This window comes from Phodopus roborovskii, unplaced genomic scaffold (genome assembly GCF_943737965.1).
Source record: "Phodopus roborovskii unplaced genomic scaffold, PHOROB, whole genome shotgun sequence".
In the NCBI taxonomy this organism is placed as follows: Eukaryota; Metazoa; Chordata; class Mammalia; order Rodentia; family Cricetidae; genus Phodopus; species Phodopus roborovskii.
The window spans coordinates 32,685,001-32,706,707 of NW_026125281.1; positions in this window are offsets into that span (position 1 = coordinate 32,685,001).

Genomic DNA, 21,707 nt, shown 5'->3' on the forward strand with positions numbered 1-21,707 from the left:
AAAACTGACTGCAGAGTTTTGTTTTGTTTCCTTTTGGTATTTCTTTTTATATTTTTGATATTATATTAAAATGACATTATTTCTCCTTTGTCTTTTCTTCTTCCAAGCCCTCCTCTCACCCTCCTGCTCTTTCACATATTTGTCTTCTCTTACTATTAGGTGTTGTTGCATGTCAACACAAATATTTCTAAATGTAACTTGCTCAGTCGATATAATGTTATTTGGAACTTGGCTTTAACCTGTAAATATTGCTCTTTTTTCTGTTTTGTTAGTTGTTTTTCTTTTCTCTTTTATGTTCTGAGTGAGGGAAAGATGGAGAGAGAGGGAAAAGGAGAGAGAGGGGGAAAAAGAAGGAGAAAGAGAGAGAAGGACTCTGAACTTGAATGGGAAAGAGAGGAAGATCATGGAGAAGCTGGGAGAGTGGAAAGATTAAGATCAAGCCACTTTAACTTTCATGTAGAGACTAAGTATTAATTCCAACTTGTAACAAGTCTCTCTCTCTGTTCCTTTTAACCCTTCCTGGACATACTCACACTGTCACTTCTGTTGGGACAATCATATGTCTTACACCTTCTCTCTTGTCACTGCTATTTCCCCAAAACTTCTCTTCTCCTTTTAAAAATACAGACCATTCCATGGATACTTAATGATGAGATTAAAGTCTCCTCGGCTGTGTGGAAACAACAGGGTGGTCTTCAGATTTCACCTGCAACCACCCTTTTAGTGTTGTCTTCACTCCAACCACATCTGAGCTACACAAGTCATTCTACCATTTTACATTCTATCTTCAGTAAGTTTTAGAAGTTTTGTCTGTATTTTTACCAATAGTATTTTCTTTAAAGATTATGGAATTCTTTAACTTGCTTATTAAATTTGATCCCCAAACCCTCTTTACTCCCATAATTATCTATTCTGCCAAAGTGTTTCTTGTAATTTAGCTTGTACTATAATACATTCTCAATATTACACTTCAGTGTTGCATAAAAGGGGTTTTAAGACCAAAGTAGGTTTAAATTAAATCATTTTTCATAATTTTAATTATCTTATAAGACATGAAAATTGTGTTCTATTCCCTATATGTCCATTACTTTTGTAAAGTTTTGTAATTTTCCTTGTAAATGTTTTGACTGTAAACATAACATAAATGGTTGAGTAAGAACAAGTAATTCTTCTTTTGCTATTGGATTGTAAATATATTCAATTTTTACTCAACATTAGCCTTTAGAAAATTAATTTACCAATCTAAGATTTATTGATATTACATTGACCTTTTTCTAGTAGGCTGAATAAGATCTCAAGAGCTAGCTTAAAGTTCAATTAATAAAGACCCTATATAATATTCAGGGTCATTGTGGTCTCATAACATTGAATTTTTCAGTTTGTCTTTGAAACTACTCAATTTATGTGCATGGATACTATTAATTATTTATGAGGCTTTCCTGGTAGGAACTTTGCTTAAAAACAACAACAACAAAACTGTGAATATGTCACTGGTGCTACAAAAGCAGACATGAGTTCAACTCAAGGCATTTATATTAAAAAATGTATGAGTATCAGACAATGAGAGTTTCCATGAAGATCTTTCAGATGAGAGTGTACAGCTATTGAAAAACAATATGCTTTTACTGCAGCTTGTCATTCATTTAATTTTAAGGGAGGTACTCTATGTATTAGTTCTCACTAATATATAGTGTTAATGAGATACTGTTCATGACATTTCATAAAGAAATGCAAGGGTATTTTACAAAAGGAAAGAAAAGAGGAGAAATCACAACTTGCAGTTTTGTTTGTAAGGTTGAATTTTTCTTTTGGATACAAAACTGATACAGCCCATATGTTCATGAAGCTAAAATAGTATTTCAAGTAAGATGCTGTCTTCTCTCTTCCCCCAGACTGTTGAGTCATTTTTAGCAATTTGCTTCCTACAATAATTTCAGAGAAAGCTTCAAACATTTTTTTAGAACTCGATTTTTGTTACAAATTAATTTAGTATGCATATATCCTCTCTTATGTGCAAATTATGATAATAGAGTTAAATGAATCCCATAATCATTCATAAAGGACTTCTCAGCACTTGATTCAGGTGACACAGATGAAAGTGGATACCATGGTATAGGTACATTGTAGTAAAGACTATGCCAAGAGTTTGTACTGAAGTCTGTGGGTTACAGTGGAGAGGCATAAAATTGAATCTCTGAGAAAATGTTTCACAGAAGAGTCTGTGATTTATCTGAATCATCTAGGTTTGAATAACTCCTAAGGTGTTATTGTTGAAGAGCTACATATACATGGAAAGGAAAAATTGAGTAGTTTACTTACTACTGACCTGGGATCCTCGCTATAAATGGAAAGTGGTTAATGGCTCAGAGTCAGATTTTAGAATGTCACAGATACCTCCTTGGAAATTCATCTTAATACATTTACAAGTAAACAATGTGGCCTCATACAAAGCATGCCAACAAATCTGGGGATGTCTTTACTTACTATATAATACAATTTTTCAACATTCTGAAACACTAGAGAAATTTTCCAAAAGAGACAATGGCTATAAGTAATAATCCAGAGTTACATTTGAAATCTACTAAGGAAATAGAGAAATTATAAAGTTCCAGTTTACTATTTTTTTTTTTAGGTAAACAGAATGTATAGTTTTAGCCAAATGAAAGATTGTTCTGAATCATGAGAGATTTTCTTCCCTAGAACATTAATAACTTTGACAAGAACTATGTATTTTGTAATGTATGTGGAAAGGCATCTGTAAGGAATATGGATTTTCCTGCCCACCACCAGTCTTGTCCTGCTGCCACGCCAGCCCCAATTAACAAAACAGAGACTCTGTATATTATATAATTCTGTGGCCAGTTACTAGTTTTGTATCGGCTAGCTCTGTGTTAATTATTAACCCATTTCTATGTATTTCCACGTGGTCTTACCAGCGAGAGGCGGCTGGTGTTTCTAGTCTCTCTAGATTCTCCATATTGACCCCTCCTTCCTCCCTATTTCCTCCTTGCATCCTATCTTGCTTTCCTATTGGCCAACAGTGCTTTATTCATTAACCAGTATGAGAAACATATATACATAACAGCATCTGTGACTTTTCCAAAACACTTCCTACTAGAAGAGGGTGGTTGCAATTTATGGACTTTGAAATTATGCTTTAAAAATACTTTGAGAAAATAGATGCTTAGCAAAGGTGAAGATCTAGGGTTCAGTAAGAGGCATCTAAAGTAGCTAGTTATTCCTTTTACTTATCCAATTTCAATTCTTGTCTTCATTTGCCTTCTTAAATGTTTTTGAAATAAGCTAGGAACAGCAAATGAACTGCCTTTAAATAACTCTCATTTTCATTTAGAACTCCTTAGCTTGAGAAGGTGTTTGAAAGGCCTGGATTATTCAGGAATATTCATCTATACTTTTGTACATTTGCATGTCTCATGTCTTTATTCGGAGGTGATTCTCTTAAATGCTAAAACATATTAATCATGTATATTAATGTCTTATCATGTGACCTTTTTATACATGCAGATATCATCCTTTAAATACACCACCTAACAAATGAGACTCTGGCTGTTCTCTCATTCAGAACTTGAATTCAGAGATCTGCCTGCTTTTGCCTCCCAAGTACTGGCATTAAACATGTGCATCACTACTCTTAGATTAGTTTGGTTTAGTTCCTACATTTGAGTGAAGGCAGAAGATACTTGCCTTTCTATGTTTGACATACTTGGTGGAAAATAATGACTTTTGATACATTCTTAAACATGTGCAACCAGGAAGATTGAGCCTGATTAGGAATAGAAGACAGGAAAGAGAGAGAGAGAGAGAGAGAGAGAGAGATGATGGGAGATGTCATTCTGTATATGTTTCTCATACTGGTTAATAATAAAGCACTGTTGGCCAATAGGAAAGGAAGATAGGAGGGACTAGGAGACAAGGAGGAAATAGGAAGTAGGAAGGAGGAGTCAAGATGGAGAGTCTGAAGAAAGCAGTATGCCGCCGGCTCCCTGGTAAGAGAAATACATAGATCAGCAGAAATGGGTTAATAATTAAGGCAGAGCTAGCCGATAAGAAACAAGTAACCAGGCCAACAGCATTGTATCAAATACAGAGTCTCTGTGTATTATTTGGGGCTGGCGGCGTGACAGTGGGACCAGACAGGCAGCGGCAGGCGGAAAAACCGTACTCCTTACAGAGAGAGAGAGAGAGAGAGCATAAAAGAGGGAGCCAATATTGGTTTAAAGATAAAATTGAACACAATGATAGGTTTAGAGAACTATAAGACTGCCGCTAACTAACAATTTGAGCACCAGTGGAAAGGCTACCATAAATGCCCTTCCTAGATAGTGGGATCAACAACTAACTTATCCATGGAGCCCTCAAATAATGCCTGTTGGAAACAGGAGCAAACACCCATACATAAACACTGAGTCGATGTAGAACCCAGATGCAGAGAGGGTAAAAGGGAGGGAGGGAGAGGGAACTGGGATCGACATAAATTAAATTAAAAAAAAAAAAAATCCTTTGACTCCAAAATTTAAGTTCAAGGACAAGGTACTGGGGAAAAGAATTTCTATTTTTGTTTCCACCAAAAATGAAAAGCTGTTGATTCCTTCCACATGTGGTTTGATTAAGCCAGACCGCCTGAAACAGAGTACCAAGTGATCCTACATTCAAAACTGCTGGACAAAGCAGCCTTACAGACTATAGCCAGAATTTCTGCATCTTCTTAGAATCCCCCATGACAGCACCCCTTACCAGCAGGAAGTAGTTTGGAAAGAATGACACCCAAATTCCCAAATATTGTCTATAAATGTTTGTTTTCATTTAAATGGACTTGGTTATAATAAATAAATAAATAAAGTGGGGAAATTTTTGTTTTGTTTTGTTTTGTTTTTTATCGAAAAGCAGTCCATTTGTTGACAGACCATGTTTCTTTGTTGCATTGTTCTGTTAGTGATGACCTATTTTGATTCTGTGTCTTAAGCATTGTTAATAGTGATTCAATAAAGATGGGGACTTTTTTTGTCTTTTATTCCCCTATAACATAAATTCAGAAAAGAGATATATGGAATAGCTTGTTTAACCTCATTTTGTGTTATCTATTTTTAAGAACTTCTACAGTCATATACTATTCTACTCTACTATTCTATTCTACTACATTACATTATTACCTTTAAAATTGGTAATTTATAGTCTTTTTAGTGAGAATAATGATTCTGCCTCTGAATCTTTAAGACAAAAAGTCATAGAATTTTGAATATAGAGGCCATATTTATTCAATTTACCTTTTATACAAACATGTTTGAGATGAGAACAAGGAGGCTTAGGCAATAAATTAGTTTAAATATTTTGATACTTTGAACCATGGAGTAAAATGGTTCAGGTAAACAAACAAACAATAACTTTAAGTCAAAGCCACTTTACATTTGATTGTTACTTGATGGCCTAAAAAAGAAGTCAAATATACTCCCAATTCTCTTGTCATTTTCAATAAGATGTGGTTTTCATTTAGTAAGTTGCTTGGATTGATAAAGTTTTACATTTTAAGCATAAAAGTTTGAGATGTACAATGAAATTTGAAGTAGAGGACACACTTCTAGTACAAGTAGTTAGATATGCAGCATTCAGTTTCATTGTGAAAATCTTTGCTTGTAATTTTATAAATCTTTGGGGTATATATAATAACCTACATAGCCCCATATGGTGCTGAACCTTATCTTAGCAGTTGTATAGACATTAAGCCATTTAAGGTTCTGAAGTTTTGTTGCACAGGTAATGGTCATTTCTTTTTTTTTTTTTTTTTTTCACTTGAAGAAGTTGAGACAGAAGTAAACAAAGCTGGATCACTATCCCCCACCCCAACTGCTTATTACTAGAAAATAATTAAGCTGTCATTCAAAGCCCAGTAAGCTGGTGAAAGGGTCAATGGGATAAAACATACAATCAACATGAATTATCAATCGCAAAAGGTCAAGGGAACTATGTGTCAGAAGCTATGGGGACTCAGAGACTCAGCAAAAGTGAAAAGTAGTTGAAATACATTCTGATGACACAAAAGAAAAACTTTAAAAACTACAATGTCTTAGCAGGAAAGAGAAGAAAGAAGTTTGGATTTTCAAAGGAGGAATGACTACCCCGAAAGCTGGAGAAAGTTTCAGGAATTTAGGAACTGTGCCTTTTCTTTCTTCCTTTCTTTTCTTTTCCTTTCTTTTCTTTTCTCTCTTTTTATCATCAGTTTAGAAATGCTAGTGGAAAAGAGAAAAAAGAAATGGTAGTGAGTGTTGGGACAAGCTTTAACGAAATCAGTTCAAGGGAGATTGAATAAAAGACTCAATCAGGATATGTAAATATCTGTTTGGAAGATTTTTGTTTATTCAGAGAAATACTGTTGTTCTTTTTTTCCAAGAAAAACAAGAATTAATAATGATCATTATAAGCATTAAATACGATTTTTAAGTAAATATATTTATTATTTTGAATTATGTTTATGTATAAGCACACACACACACACACACATATATATATATATGTGTGTGTGTGTGAATATGAATGCAGGTGCTTTTAGAGTTCAAAGTTTCAAAAATGTCTGTTAGATCTCCTGAAGCTGGAGCTGCAAGGGGTTTAGAGTTAGCTAATATAAATTCAGGGAATTTTCAAATATTAACCATTTGATAAATGTTTAAATAAAATTCTACTGTCATATTATTAAAATTATGATAAACTGTATCATTCATGGTGTATTATTTATTATACAGCTTGCTATAATTTGGTCATATTTTATCAAATATTTTATTGTATGCATGTTTATACTAGTATACACAAGTGTGCAATCTCTACAACTATATTTTCATGTTTATGTTCATATATAAATTAGAAACTAACATACTGGCAACCAATATTTTAGATGCTTTCACAACATTCTTACCCACAAATCCTTAAATAAGTAATAAAATTTGCTCAGAAAGCCAACCTGTTTTACTAAAAGTCTAATTTCAAAATAATTTATTTGAAAAATGAGTTCACACAAAGAACAACTACATACTCTGTCTTCATAAGCAGGGAACACTATGCCCTGTTATAATTCTCTTACTACTTTCCTGGCTATCTGTAATGTATTACAGATTTTAGAAAAAGTCTTTCATTATTTTTTAAGAACATTTGAAAAAACTCTCCAAGAAGAGCATTGTACTACATGATAATGTCAAGACAATCATATTACATGTCGTATTGTATAATATTGATCATTGATCCCTTGCATAAATTTTTCAGTTATATTTGAAATGAATTTAAACCTGCTTAAACACATACACACACACACATACATACACACACACACAAGATAATCATAAAAATACAGCCTTTGTTATTGACTGTCTAAATTTCTCTTTATTCTTCTAAAGAAGCTTATCTTTGATTTCATTTTTCTTTGTGTCCCACCCAAAAAACAAAACTAATAGTTTAACATAATGTGATATTTTATTTTATAAAATATTCAGACTCAGTGTTTCACTTTTCCACGATTATATCCAGTCTAAATATTTATGAAAGGTTATATAGGAACACTTTGTATTGTTATTGAATTATATCATGAGTAATATAATATTAAGTGGCCTTCAACTTGTGAAGTTGGCAAAAATTGTTTATTTCACAGCATACCTATGCTTTAAAAACTATACTTACATTTTAATCATTGTTAGCTTTTGCTTTTCCTTAAACTATTCTAAAAGTGATCTCTCTTTCAAACTTTTTTCTTGTTGAGAGTTATATATACATATTGCATTGTATTAATATATTTTGTTTTGTCATTTGTTTTACTATACACTTTGCATAGGTCTAAAACCCTAATGAAATACAGTAAATGTAATCAAATAATTGAGACTAATATAGAACGTTTAGCCACTATGTATGAAATAGAATGGCTTTATCTCCTAATATGTGCACTAGACACTATTATTTTGTTTGCAAAGTAAAGAACAACTAAAACTCAAAAATGATATATGTCACTCATATATTACAATACATTCTATGGATTCTGTATAGAACTCTGAGGAAAGAATCATCTACATGGGAAAAATACACAGAATATCATCTCTTAATACATCCAAAAGCACTATAGTCTGTTGAGTCTTAAATGGTACATGTGGATGAGGAAATACTAAAGACAGAGGAAAGAATCATAAAAGAAGCAAAATTATATTTCCAGATATCAAAGTAGCCATGGATTGCTACTGTTACTGTCTGGTAAAGAAGAATAATCCCATAATTCATCACACATTGAAATATCACAGTAGGTAATTCTAGTCCTTGAATAAATACTGTCAAACAGAAAGACTCAAAATGTTTGTAATTGAACAAATCTAAAGAAAGCACTTACAATGACATGCAAAATATAGTACCTAATAAAAATAAAGAGTAATGAAAATAATGATGAGAATGGATAGACAAGGGACTAAGTCATGAAAAAAAATTTTTATATAACCCTTTTTTAATTCAAGAGACAAAATTACTATTTTTAAAATAAATATATACTCCATGAGATAAGCCATACACCTGACACTGCCAAAGCAAATAATATAAAAAAAATTGAGTGTATAGCCACAGCAATGACCTAGTTTGAAACAAACAACCAAAAAAAAAAAATAAATAAATAAATAAATAAATTAGCATCATACAGCACTGGAAAAACTTCACTCAACATGACGCATGTATAATAGAAGTTCTTTAAAAGGCAGGGGATAGAAGGGGAAAGAAACGTCTAAACATGCAATTATGGTTCTTTTCCTTTTTTTTTATTTTTACTTAATTTATTATTTTACATGTCGATTCCAGTTTTCTCTCCCTCTATCCCTCCCTCCCTTTTACCATATCTGCCCTCTCACATTCCCCATAACCACCCTCCCCTCCCATCCCCCCAACACAATTCCATATGTAGTTCAATGCCATCCAATTGGGGTCATGTAGATCTACAAGTCATTTGAAGTATGGACTAGGGCTTCTCTCCTGTCTCTAGGTTATGGCAGTTATCCCTCCATGGGGGATGTGTTCTCAAGGTCCTTTTGTGCACCAGGGATACATCCTTGTTCCACTGTCTGAGCTCTCTTAGACTGCTTAGTCCTTCGGGCTGAGGCCCATATTCAGGGGGGCCTGAGTCAGTTCCATGGTGACTTCCCAGCTTTCTGTCTAGGGGCCATTAGCGCCTACTTGTTCAGGGCAGCTGTCTCTATGTGTTTCTGCAGCCTGGTCTTGTACTCTCCATCTGCATCTGGGTTCTAGTTCCACTCAGTGTTTATGTATGGGTGTTTTTTCTTCTGTTTCCAAGAGGTATTAGATGAGGGCTCCATGAATAAGTTGTTGATCGCACTATCTGGGAAGGGCATTTATGGTAGCCTTTCCATGGATGCTCACATTGTTAGTTGGTGGCAGTCTTATAGTTCTCTAGACCTTTCTTTGTGTTCAATTTTCTCTTCAAACCAATATTGGCTCCCTATTTTATGTTCTCTCTCTCTATCTCTCTCTCTTTGTTCCCAACCGGGCTATTCCCAACCAGGCTCAATCTTCCTAGTCGCATGTTTTTTCCTCTCCTCCCCCTCTCTTTCTCTTACTTCTCTCTCCATTCACTGCCCCACCACTTCCCCTGTGCTCTGGGGGACTTGTCCCTTCCAGGTTCTGTGAGGGACTTTATATGAATCTTTTAGAATACACCTTGTATCCTAGTTCCTCTGGTTGTGTGAATTATAGGCTGGTGATCCTTTGCTTTAGGTCTAAAATCCATATATGAGTGATTACATACTATGTTCCTCTTTTTCTGTCTGGGTTACCTCATTCAGGATGCCATCCACTTGCTTGCAAATTTCAAGACACCATTATTTTTTTTTCTGCAGTGTAGTATTCCATTGTGTAAATATGCCACATCTTCGTTATCCATTCTTCAATTGAGGGGCATATAGGTTTCTTCCAGGTTCTTGCTATTACAAATAGTGCTTCTATGAACATAGTTGAACAGATGTCTGTGTTGCAAGGATGTGGATCATTTGGGTATATGCCTAAGAGGGGAATTGCTGGGTCCTGTGGTAAACTAATTCCCATTTTCCTAAGGAACTGCCATACTGATCTCCAAAATGGCAGTAAGAGTCTGCACTCCCACTAGAAGCGAGGAAAGCATCTTCAACAAATGGTGCTGGCACAATTGGATGAGGGTGTGTAGAAGACTGCAGATAGACCCATTTCTGTCACCATGCACAAAACTCAAGTCCAAATGGATCAAAGACCTCAACATCAATCCAGCCACATTGAACCTCTTAGATGGTTCTTTTCATATGGTGACAGTTATAAATATTCAGAAGCAAGTTAAAAAAGCCCATAGATAACAAATTAAAGGAAAACATATCACAACATACAATAATTGGTTTTCTTGAAAATGAAATGATATCATTTCAAAATCAGCCAAGAAAAGAACTTATTATGGACAGTTTACAATTATTTTAAAAAATGTCTACCAGAAGGAAGGACACAACTAAGAGTGGGGTATGCCTTTAATGTACTAAAACCCAGATGCTTTTTTCAGTCAAACAATCTTTAGCAGTGGAGACAAACAGAAGACATTCTCAGACACACAGAAACAGCAGTGCCCGGTACATTAAAGGGAGACCTGCAAAACGGGATGTTCCTGGAAGGAAATATATAATTATGTCAATGAAGAAACACTACAGACAGTGAGTGTAGATGGTGATATACAATTTACCTCTTAATTATAAGACCAGTCAAAGAAATGTAATGTTTGGATAAAATAAAAATTAATACTCTTGAGTTATAACATATTTATAAATAAAATAAGTGACATAGCTTGAAAGTTTATGGGAGAAATCAAATCCACAATTGCAGTTTTGTATAGTAGCATACTATCATTTGTTTGACTACAATGGTATTCAAAAATAAACCATAAGCCATGAAATAACAAAACAACAAGAATTTTTAAAATCAGCTAATAATGGAAGTAATACTTTCTTTTTCTCCTTTCTTATTTGTCTTTTGTCCTATGTGTTTAAATGTGTGTTCCTGTGCCAATTATTCAGGAGAATCAGACACAAGCAAAAACCTGTCAGGTGGCACACTATTCCCACTCACATCATGGTACTCCTATAATTACATGCCTCCTATTATATTTTGTAGTTGATTCTTATTCAATACGTACTGATTGAGAGTAGAAACAGGAGGAAATTAACCAAAAGAATGCAAAAATACTTGGCATAGAAATCTCAGGAGTTTTTCTACAAATGGGGCTTTTATTATGGAGAAAATACTACTGTTGGGTTCCTATTTACTATTAATCATATAATCCAGGATTATATTCTATGTTATATAAAAGGAAAATACACAGCTCATGTAATAAAATGTCAGAGAATGACTTGTTACCTTACGATTGGGAAATTCTTCTGAGTCAAATTACATATAGTGTCCAACTTAAAATATGAAAACTGGTTAATTCACTACATCAAAATCATGGATTTTTAGCCAGAAAGAAAGTTAATAAATAACTGAGCATGAAATGAAATTCTTTTTTGTATAAACATGAAGACCAGTCAATGTTAACAATGGGAAAAAATGGACTAAAGCTTCAAATTACAAATAAAAAGCAGACCAATACAGCAAGCAAATAAGTGAACATACATGGATATGCAAAGAATACTGTTTATGTAAAGATGTAGAAGTAAACATTTAAGAAATGCAAAGTGTCATTAGGAAAGTAGGGAAAAGGGTCTCCTTATATAATCTGAAACCATTTCATGATAGCAAAAGTATGTGTGTAATTCAAGCATATACTTGTATTTATCCAGGTTGGTGTTGTTTTAGTATAATAATTATTAAGGCCACATCATTATTAGATGAGTTTAGTACAAATGATAAATCCCATGTCTACAGATCACATATTTTCATTATTCAGGAAAGCCATTCAGTAATAAATAATAATTTAAAAAACAAGAGAGAGAGAGAGAGAGAGAGAGAGAGAGAGAGAGAGAGAGAGAGAGCAAAAGCCATTCAGTGGCCACAAGGATACAAGGACAGCCAAGTGGGTATAACAGTATAGTTTGTACTAGTTAGAAACTGGATGTAACATCAATATACATTTCTATGTGAATTAAATAACAAATAAACACAGTCCTGAGTTGTTATGAAGTAAGTAGTTGGAAACAATGAACTTATTCTCATGTGTCTGTTCATATGAAATAGAGTTAAATGCTAGGAAACACTGTTTTAAATTTTAAAGCACATGGTGTTCCATTGTGACTCAGCTGGTTAGATACAGTAGAATGTAGAATTTATAATCTTTTAGAGGCTCTCAGGGTGGAATTCACTTCATCCACTGGATTATTTATTTGTTCCAAAAGACACAAAAGGTTTCTTTAAACTTGTATTTTGATTTGTGTGGCTTTAATATTTTTTTGCCCCCACAGGGCATATTGATATCCCAATCTTGAGGATTATTATAGTATTGGAAAACAAAGAATTTGTGCAGTAACAAGGGCCCCCACAAATGGAATTACTGTCTTCATAAGGGACCATGGACAGGTAGCCAGATGCTCTTTCATATGGGGACCTTTACTCTCTCCCAATTATGGTTCTTCAAATCTGAGCTATCACTGGGACTTTTCATACTGCTTGTGCTGTTGTTATATTTTATATATTACACTTAAATAAAAGGTTTGGGAATTGTTCTGTGTAGTCTGGATGTCCCTTTAAAAGACATTTGAGAAAAGTGATTCATATATTAACAACCTTGGCAGAGAGTGTTTGGCAAATCAGAAAACTGCAGAAGATAATATTTTACCCATCACAATACCATAGTATAAACTAAAACTTAAGTACAAACACCTCACAGAAAATTTTTTGTGTATATATAAGCTTCATGGTTCCTTTAAAGCAATACATTTTGGGGGCTGGAGATATAGTTCGGAGGTTAGAAACACAGGCTGTTCTTCCAGGGGTCCTGAGCAGCCACATGATGGCTCATAACTATCTATAATGAGATCTGATGCCTTCTTCTGGATTGCAGGCATGCATGCACACAGAATACTGTGTACCTAATAAATAAATCTTAAAAAAAGAAACAACGAAAGAAAAACTTTACATTTCACTAAAGTTTCTATAGACTATTAATTCACACATGTCTCTAATTGGCTAGCAGCTGCATATTAGAGTGATTTGTCAAAAACAGATATACAACAAAATTAACATTATGTATTCTGAACAACTTTGCAAACTACAAGGTAAGTCATCACCTTACAGCTTTGATACATTTAATTTTGAATCAGCAAACATGCTTAAAATTAGTGGAGCCCAGTCCGAATTGGGGAATCTGCAATACAAACCTGACATCAATGAATCAGGAATCATTGCAGAAGACAGAAAATTTATGAAAACCAAAGGAACAGCAAGTTTTCTTTGGGATTCTGTGTTCTACGAATGGCAGAAGACATATCTGTGAATTCTATTCATCACAGCTGCCTAACCATGAAAAGAATAAAAACCAATAGGCATACTAAATGGAAGAGAGAAATCTCATGGACCCTCAAACCTACACAAAAATCTATGGGTAGCAAAGGAACACAGAGAAGCAGAAATACTCTTCTGTGAAAAGCAGAACAACTAGCTATCCACTGTCAAATGGCTAGCCCGGAAAACATAATACAAGTAACATTATATAGACTGAACAGGGGTGTTTTTCTTATGTATTCAGGAAAGTAGGAGAGAGAGAGAGACAGAGAGAGAACATACATGCATGTGTGTGTGTGCGTGTGTGTGCGTGCGTGTGTGTGTGTGTGTGTGTGTGTGTTTATGACAACAATTAATGAAACAGTGATTGTTAATTTGAAAGAGAGCAGCAAATGGGTTACAGGGGAGGGTTTGGCAGGAGGAAAGGCAATGGTGAAATGATATAACTTCAAAAAATAAAAGCTGAATAGAAAATGAAAAAAATAATGAATTTGGGAAAAATGGAAAAGTAAAAGTTGAAACAACTATTTTTTACCCCAAATCCCTCCTTCTTAGTCACAGACCAATGTCTGTAGCTTGAAATAACACATAACACGGATGAGATATGCCAGATGGTCTTTCCAGGAAAGTTATGAACATCCTTCTTTTCCACAAACTTCTTTGGCAAATCAACTCAAAATTACTTTGCCTGTTAAAAGGAAATAGAGATACAGCATCTTCCAAGCTTCAGAATTTTAGTGAAATTAAATTTTAGTGCTATTTTTAAAAGAAGGATTCTAAGCACTTTTCTTTATATAATCAGCTCCAACTCTAACTTCACGGTTAGAATTAAGAACATCAGAATTATCCACTGAGTACCTATTCAATTAACATGTATTTTCTGCCAAGCATGCTGTAAAATAGTTTTATTAATTCTTAGAAAATTCCATACATTGTACTTTGAACACTTTCATATATCTCCTAGTAACTCCCAGATCACCTCCATTCCATACTGACTGACTTTTCATCCATCATGTCCTAGTAGTGACATTTACAAACCTTTGTTAATGTGACTAAGCACTGGAGCATGTTAGACCTCCCAGTGACCACACATTTAAGGAAAACTAATTCTCTTCTTCATGGCAGCTATCTAGTACCAGCAGGTCCTTACTACTATACAAAAATCAAAGTCATGTCTTACACAGTTATGGAGTTAAGAACGTATGACTAGTGAGACAATAGGCCCAAGGAAGAACCTGTAGTCCTAACCCCTTGTTCATTGCACCCACAGATTAGTGTGGCTCTGAAAACTCATCTAGACAGCTTTTTTGTTCAGTATATGGCAATTAGTATTAAGAACGACTCTGGCCAAGTGCATTGAATAAGTGACTGTAAAGTGACCATCTCTTTAGGTGACACCTATATCACATACAGAGATACCTGTATCATGCCCATCTTCCTCCCAAGTTGTGTGATCATTGTGGAAGATAGGGCTGAAAGAGTGTAAGACCCAGAGGCAATAAGATGGCTACAATGAAACAGTTCTATTAGTCAGGGTTCTCTAGAGTCACAGAACTTATAGAATGAATAAGTTTCTCTCTCTCTCTCTCTCTCTATATATATATATATATATATGTGTGTGTGTGTGTGTGTGTGTGTGTGAACACATATATCAAATTGATAGCCAAGACAGCCATCACAAGAGTGTTTTGTAGACACAATGATGTAGCTCCACTTATGAATGCACAGCAGTTGTAAAAAAAAAAAAAAAAACAAAAAACAAAAACAAACAAAAAAAAACAAAAAAAAAACAAAAAACAAAAAACAACAAAAAAAAAAAAAAACAAGACCTGCATATTGTCAAGCCAGACAAAATCCTATAAAGGATGGATGATGTGGGAAAGGCCTAGATTAGAAAATCATCAGAAAATTACATGTTTGAGAAATATTTTATCAAATACTAGTGCTTACCTTTATTCTGCTTTTGGCATGTAAAAATTCAAGAAATGGTTACCAAAGAACAAGTTATAAAAGTAAAGGATAAATTAAATATCTAAAATATTGAATGATTATTTAAAATAACTTAAGAGACATTTATTTTATTTTGTTTTGTTGCTTTTTATTTTCAAAGTAAGTTTTCTCTATGTAGCCCTGGATGCTCTGGATCATTCTCTGGATTTTAACTCAGAGATCTACCTGCCTCTGCTTCCTGAGTGCTGGGATTAGGGGCATAACCACCACCGCTTGGTGATATAGGCTATCATGTTTAACATATTTCATTCCCCTTGAGGATGATCCTTCAAGAAAAAAGGATCCTTCAAGAAAAAAGGATCCTTCAAGAAAAAAGTGATAACCTGGTTGGTAGTTTAGTAAGTAGAATTTAGTTCATGATGAAAAAACATAATATAAACAGCACTACCTGAAATTAAAGTGTGTGGATATTTGTCTTCTTCAATGAAGCAAGACTGTAATCTATATTGACAAAGTAGAATAGTTCAATTCTGCAGCCAGGTTCCCACCCTTAGGTAACTGAACCCTGCCAACAATAGTATCAAGTGGATCTGCTGTACTTGAGTTTTAATAAAGCTAACTTGAAAATCTCACTAATATTGCTTTCTTGGAATTAAGCTCCAAAAACCGCCTGTGATATTTCCCGAAATATCAGCATCATTTTAGAAAAATACCACTTGGGTTGTACAGTACAAACATGCAAGTAAACTTCTGTAGTTTTGGCTCTTAAGGAAAGTGGTTCTATTTCTGAATCTCATGGGCTATTATCAACCAAGGAACTTATTGCTTTGAGTTACAGCTTCCTTAAGACCTCTTGCCCATTATTTATAGTAAATAAATAGGTGGGTGGCAAGCTGTATGCTGCACAGCTGGTGTAACTGTCCTTTAGTGGTGCATTGAAGAAGAAGAAAAAGAAAGAATGCTCTATCAGCAGGAATCTTGAGGCTATAAATACTTGGTAAACTTACTGTAAAGCATGTAGAAGAAGAAAAGAAATGCTATGCTCTTATGTATTTTAGTGCATGGGATACACATTAGAGTCTTACATGCCTTCCTCACTAACATGCTGTAAAATCCCTTTATAGATCTCAGGTAAAGACAAAGAAACTCAAGAAAGCAGTCAGTGATAACCTGGCTTGCACAAGTCTACTAATGTGAAAGTGTAAATTATTAAAAGCAACTTTAAAATATGAATTAATTCCTATTACTTCACATATACATTTATATTACAAAAATATCATGTCTATATGTGGTGATAAATTGCTTATGATTTAATAAAGCAAGCCTTGGATATCAGAAAGCAAAGCTAGCCTAGCCATAGAGGCCAGGTAGTGATTGAACCACCTTTAATCACAGAACTCAGAAGAAAGAGACAGATGGATGTCTGTGAGTTCAAGGACACCCTGATCTACAGGAGAGTCAATCAGTCCAAAAGAGAAACAGTTCACAAAAAGGTGATCTTAACACTGGGGAGCTCATGCCTTTAATTCCGGCACTAGAGATATAGATAAAACAGGAATTCAGTGTCTTATCTTATGTAGAATTAAAGCAAGTAGTCTCCAGCCACATTGAGGGCATCTATAGAAAATCTTATATTAATTCTTTCCAAATATAGCAATTACATTACTAAAAGTTATAAAAGCAAAATGTATACATCACTTAAATACTTATATAAAGCAAGCCTCCTTTGGCATGAAAGCTAGTATCTTTATTTGTCAGAAAAATAGACTCCAGGAATGGAAGTGCTGCCTCACTTTAAGCACTTAATCTTCTTTAACCCAAGCATTCAGAAGGGAAAGGCAAGCAGATCTCTTCTCTTTATTTCAAAGCCAGCCTAGTCAACAGCACAAGATCCAGGCAGTCAGAAAAAACCCTGTCTCAAAAGACCAAAAAAAAAAAAAAAAATTACTAAAGAAAGAAAAAAGACTTCATTTCTAAGGGGAAATCATAATCATACAGATGAGAAATATAAAAAGGGAATTTTGCAAGAGATAGGGTTCCACACCTTTCCCAGATTTTTGGTATGAGACTCTATTCAGAAACACCATTGGTAGGGCAACAATCAATGTGAAGAGGAAGCCTGAATATACCTCTTTTAACCTTTTAGTGACCTCTGGTCTCAATCTGGAATCAAACCCTTTACATGTACTGATATATACACATCATTAATAAAACATTGGTTACTGTGATTTTGTAGAATATCTTAAAATCTGGATACATAATTACTTCAACAATTTCCCCTTCAGAATTGCCTTGGAAATCAAGGATCTTATGGCATTTCATATGAATGTTACTGTTTCTGTGAAGGCTATAGGAATTTTGGTTGGGATTGCATTGAAATTGGAAGTTGTTTTTTGGTACGATGATCATTTTGACAATATGAATTAAAACAATATATAAGCATGGAAGGTCGTCCCACTTCTAAATATTTACCTCAATTATCCACTTATTTAAAATTTTGATTGTAGAAATCTTCCACCTCTTTGGTTATGTTCATTCCAAGATATGTTATTTGCTTTGAGGCTATCATGAATAGGAGTATACCCATGATCATTTGCTCAACATGTTTGTTACTGATTCAAAGAAAAGCTATTTATGTTTGAAGTTTGAATTCTGATATTTGGTGAAATTATTGATCATTCCTGGAAGTTTACAGATGGAATTTTTTGAGATCTCATACACATGTCATGCAAGAATAAAATTATAACTATAACCCTACTAAAAGATTAATAACAATTGAATTAAAGACATAAATGTGAAGCATAAAAAACTTAAACTGCTAGAAGAAAACAAAAGCATCACTCAGTAAGATACAGGCATAGGAAAGTATTTTCTGAATGAGGTACTCCATTTGCTCAGGAATGAAGGCCTACAGTTGACAAGAGGAACCTTATAAAGCTATCAAGCTTCTGCACAGCTGGAGGACAATCAATTAAATGCAGACAATGCCCACAGAGTGAGAAAGAGTGTCTTACATTTATACACCAGCCATGGAATTAATATCCAGGATATATGAGAACTCAAAATACAAAGATAAAAACACAAATCCAAGTCCAATAAAAGTGGTCTATGAATCTCAACAATGAGTTTTCAAAGATTAAATAAAGATTTGAATAAGAAATGTCTCAAAAAACATTCAACATCCTTAGGAAATATCAAAGTGCAAATTTAAACAACTCTGAGAGTTTATCTTCCTAGAATCAGAATGACTTTATTGTCATTCAGTCTCACCAACAGCAAATGTTGGTAAAAAAGTGAGGAAAGGGAAATCTTCATTTACTATTGTTTGGATTGCAAATTGGTACAGCTACTCTGGAAGTCACAGCAAAGAACTCTAAAATGTCGAAAAATTAACCTCTCATAGACCTAACTGCAACTCTCCTGGGCATATATCAAAAGGTATATTTCATAAATACTAGCTCAGCCTTGTCCATTCCTACTTTATTAACAATATCCAGGAAATACAATCAATCTAAATGTCTTGTTTTTGATGAATGAATAAAGAAAATACAATACATCTACAATGGAACCATATTGAGCAGAAAGAAAAAGAAAATCATGAAATTTGCAGATAAATGGGTGAAATTGGAAAATAGTATGAACAGCTTCTTGGCAAAGACTAAGAAAGAAAAAAGAATAAGATTTTTCTCTGTTTTGTGGTTCTTAATCCCACGTTTAAATGTGAATACATAACCTGGAGCAATTATAGCAATCAGGAAAGGAGAAAAGGACTATGGTAGAGGGGGACTCTCAGAGTATGGGTGCTATGAAAAAAAGAAGTAGGAAAATGGAGAGGAGTTTTTTAATGGAGAAAGAATGAGGGTGAAATTCAACTTAAATAGACTTATAACCCACAATGAAATAGAAGCAGTCATTAAAAGCCTTCCAACCAAAAAAAGTCCAGGGCCAGATGGATTCAGTGCAGAATTCTACCAGACATTCAAGGAAGAACTAATACCACTATTCCTCCAACTGTTCCACAAAATAGACACTAAAGGTTCATTGCCAAACTCTTTTTATGAGGCCACAATAACCTTGGTAACCAAGCCTCACAAAGACACAACTAAGGAAAAAAAAAAAAAAAAAACTACAGACCAATATCTCTGATGAACATCTATGCAAAAATACTCAATAAAATACTGGCAAACCGAATTCAAGAATACATCAGAGAAATCATCCACCATGACCAAGTAGGCTTCATCCCTGGATTTGAGGAATGGTTTAACATATGAAAATCTATCAACGTGATCCACCATATAAACAAACTGAAAAACAAAAAAACATATGATTATCTCCCTAGATGCATAAAAAGCCTTCAACAAAATTCAACACCTTTCATGATAAAGGACTTGGAAAGATCAGGGATAACAAGAACATACCTAAACATAATAAGAGCAATATACAGCAAACCAACTGCCAATATCAAACTGAATGGAGAGAAACTTAAGCCAATTCCTCTAAAATCTGGAACAAGACAAGGCTGTGCTCTCTCTCCATATCTCTTCAATATCGTACTAGATGTTGTAGCTAATGCTATAAGACAACAAAAGGAGATCAAGGGGATCCAAATTGGAAAGGAAGAAGTCAAACTGTCTCTATTTGCAGATGATATGATAGTTTAGATAAGCGACCCAATAAACTCTAACAGGGAACTCCTACAGCTGATAAACATCTTCAGAAAACTAGCAGGATACAAGAGAAACTCAAAAAAATCAGTAGCCCTACTTTTTTCAGACGAAAAAGAGGCACCTTTACAATAGCCACAAGCAACATAAAGTATCTTGGTGTAACGCTTTCCAAACAAGTACAACACCTATATAATAAGAACTTTGTGGCTCTAAAGAAAGAAATTAAAGAAGATACCACATAATGGAAAGATCTCCCATGCTTTGGATAGGTAGGATAAACATAGTAAAAATGGCAATCTTGCCAAAAGCAATCAACAGATAAAATGCAATCCCCATTAAAATCCCACCACAATTCTTCACCGACCTTGAAAGGATAATAATCAACTTTATATGGAAAAACAAAATACCCAGGATAGCCAAAACATCCCTATACAATAAAAGAACTTCAGAAGGCATCACCATTCCTGACTACAGAGCTATAGTTCTGAAAAGTGCCTGGTATTGGCATAAAAATAGACAGGTAGACCAATGGAATCAAATTGAAAATCCTGATATTAACCCACACACCTATTAACACCTTAAGGGTTAGGGTTAGGGTTAGGGTTAGGGTTAGGGTTAGGGTTAGGGTTAGGGTTAGGGTTAGGGTTAGGGGTAGGGTTAGAGTTAGAGTTAGGGTTAGGGTTAGGAAAACATGTGCAACCAGGAAGATTGATCCTGGTTAGGAATAGAAGACAGGAAAGAGAGAGAGACACAGAGAGAGAGAGAGAGAGAACATAAAATAGGGAGCCAATATTGGTTTGAAGATAAAATTGAACACAAAGAAGGGTTAGAGAACTACAAGACTGCTGCCAACTAACAATTTGAGCTTCCGTGGAAAGGCTACCATAAATGCCCTACCCAGAAGGTGAAATCAACGTCTAACTTATCCACGGAGCCTTCAACTAATGCCTGTTGGAATCAGGAACAAACACCCATACAAAAACACTGAGTTGAAGTAGAAACCAGATTCAGATGTAGAGGACACAACCAGGCTGCAGAAACACAGCTTACCTGAACAAGGAGGAGCTAACGGGCCACCAGACTGATAGCTGGGAAGCCAGGATGGGACTGACTCAGGCTCCCCTGAATATGTCCTTAGCCAGAAGGACTGAGCAGTCTAAGGGACCTCAGACAGTGGAGCCAGGATGTATCCCTGGTGCACCAAATGACTTTGCAAACACATCCCCCATGGAGGTATAACTGTCTTAATCTAGAGACAGCAGAGAAGCCGTAGTCCCTACTTCACATGACCTGTCAGATCTACATGACCCCAACTGGATGGCATTCCCCTACATATGGAATTGGGTTGGGGGGATGGGAGGGGAGGGTGGTTAGAGTGCATGTGAGAGGGCAGAGATGGTAAAAGGAAGGGAAGCAGGGAAGGCGGAAGGGAGGGAGGGAGAGTTAACTGGAATCGACATGTAAAATAATAAATTAAATTTTTTAAAAAAATGCTTTGTCTCCAAAGTTTAAGTTGATGGACAAGTTACAGGGGAAAACGATTTCTATTTTTGTTTCCACAGAAAATGAAAAGATGTGGATTCCTTCCAGACTATTGTG